The 2,615-nt window shown below is 37.3% G+C and overlaps 1 non-coding gene across 1 annotated transcript; it reads right to left on the minus strand.

The window, feature by feature from the left end:
• Positions 1–1,753: 1,753 nt before the first annotated feature.
• Positions 1,754–1,858, minus strand: LOC116557619. The gene has a single exon (XR_004271605.1). It is a non-coding gene; the product is annotated as a U6 spliceosomal RNA (small nuclear RNA).
• Positions 1,859–2,615: the final 757 nt, after the last annotated feature.

Genomic DNA, 2,615 nt, shown 5'->3' on the forward strand with positions numbered 1-2,615 from the left:
CTTGGTCTTTAAGGAATTGCCACATTGTCTTTCACAAGGGTTGAAGTGATTTACACTTAAGGAATATATTTTTAACTTCTGATATATTGAAATTTCTGGAACATATTGATAATTTATGAGACCATCTGGAAAGATTATTTTTTAGTAAATAAAATACCCAGAGCAAATGAAACCATAAAAGTCCAGGAAAAAAAATTAATGCTGCTACTTATAGTTGCAAAATAAACAAAATAGGTTCATTAATTTGGCTTTCATAACAGATTTTCTCCCCGAATCTGGTTCTTTATGGCCTCTGATCTTTTGCCAATTTTAGATTAATCTGCTCCGTAGACATATTTATTCAAAACAGTATTGTACTTGCTATTCATTCTGTGGTGACTACAGAAGCAAGAGTGAGAGAGACCTGTAGAATCAAGGTCTCTGTTGAAATGTTCTTTTAACAAAAATCTTCAGAACTTGAGTGCCATAACCCATACAGCACAGAAAGTTGAGAGAACTTGAGTCTGAGAAAGGTAGAAGTGGTGTCACAGCACATCTCGTCATAATAAAATTTGGTGTATTCAATTCTTCTAAGTAGCTTCATTTGACTACTTTAAAAAAAAAAACTGGATGCTGTCTGAAGGGCTCTAAAATATGCTCAAAGGAGAGACATAAGACATATCCTGAAGAAGAGCATAGACAATGAGGTTGAGAATGAAACACTCTGACTTCAAGTACAGGAAAGATTATTATGAACTGAAAGGATCTGAGGAGGTTAAGAGGCCTTCAACAGGCATAGACATTGGAGGGTGAAAGCAAAAAGAACCTCAGAAGTTAAAATTAGAGGCAAGAAAGACAATAGCATTTTCCAGGACAGCTCAAGTTGGTTGGAGTACAGTGTGAAATAAATAACAGGAAAATCGGATCACACATCTGTGCTTTAGTTTATGTTGCAAAAAATCCTGAATGCCAAGCTGAAGACTCTGGTTATTATCCTAACTGCTATAAGGTAATATTAAATAATTTTATGCAAAATAGTGAGAATATACTGGTTTGATAAGATTCTGAACTAATGAAATCGAAGGGAGGAAAAGGGGATGTAAAATGTATGATAATGCAAGCACTAGCAAAACGGTGGCTCTAGTCGAGGAATAAGGATGAGGGTTGAATCATAACTGGAACTGAGGTACCAAGCCTGGAAATTTAGAAGGACTTCTGTATGAATAAAAATACCATTAATACAGATATTGCAGAGAAAGCTGATTTGAAAGAATAAAATGCTAAATTCCATTGCTAAGTCGACAACAGCATTAACAAGATATCAAGACTGTGTAAAGGGTTGTGGAGTCGAGCTTTCTTATTTGTTAACTTCATCACATGTATGAAGTGCATTAGAGCAGTATGCACAGTCAAAATCCCTGAAAAGTTGCTTACTATTTATTGGAACTATTTATCTATTACCTTGAATCAAGGTCCGCTTTTAGTTTAAATAACTCACTATGAAGTGATTATTCAGAGGTGATCACAAATATTCCAAGTAACTGGGCAAATGAAAATATGTAGAAGCAAAGAGATTACTAAAGGCATTTATCCTTAGAAGATATGCATTTTTATTTTTATGACAAAACACCTCAACTAGTTGTTTGGTTTTCATTGGAATGCATCCTTTGATTAGATATAATTTCTTGCAATATGTATGATTAACCTTGATCGTGACTTTTTAAAAATGTAATCAGCAGTTCTCCAAAGCTCCATTCTTATTCCATGTAATTTTTTTTTAATAGAATACTTCACAAATTTTCATGTCATCTTGCGCAAGGGCCATGCTAATCTTCTCTGTATCGTTCCAATTTAGTATATGTGCTGCCGAAGCGAGCACCCGTGTTATTTTTACATAGTATACCCAAACATAGAAAGTGAGTGAACCAACAGCACATTGACTGGTACAGAATTTGTTGGTTCCTTTAAAATAATGTATAATAATTTAACCAAAATTATTGTTATGAGAAAAACCTGGGCTGGGTGCAGTGGCTCACACCTGTAATCCCAGCAATTTGGGAGGCTGAGGTGGGTAGATTACCTAAGGTCAGGAGTTTGAGACCAGCCTGGCCAATATGGCAAAACCCCATCTCTACTAAAAACACAAACAATATCTGAGTCTGGTGGTGGGCACCTGTAATCCCAGCTACTTGAGAGGCAGAGGCAGGAAAATCAATTGAATCCAGGAGGCAGAGGTTGCAGTGACCCCAGATCACACCACTGGGTGACAAGACCAAAACTCCTTTTCAAAAAATAAAAGAAAAATTAAAAAGAAAGAAAGAAAACCCTGGGACTGTAGCATCCCACCACCCCCAACAAACTGGGAAGGAGCCAAGAGACCAAAGTCAGACATGTCCAGCTTGACCAGTAGATCAGTTTATTAGGACTTATACAGGGTGCTCCCTGATGGCAGCAAGACAGCTCTAAGATTCACCCTGTCTCTAAGCTACCTTTAAGCTAACTTTCTGGCTCTTTGCTTACTGTGTATGTGTAATGAGACTGTTTTCCCTGGTTTGTTCCCTGCTATGCTCCAGGATGTTTGGGTTCTCAGAGACATCCACTCTTTGGCTGGGCACCATGGCCATGGTTCACTGCCC

This window comes from Sapajus apella, unplaced genomic scaffold, assembly GCF_009761245.1.
Source record: "Sapajus apella isolate SASKATOON/1434 unplaced genomic scaffold, GSC_monkey_1.0 scaffold19, whole genome shotgun sequence".
NCBI classification, from domain to species: domain Eukaryota; kingdom Metazoa; phylum Chordata; class Mammalia; order Primates; family Cebidae; genus Sapajus; species Sapajus apella.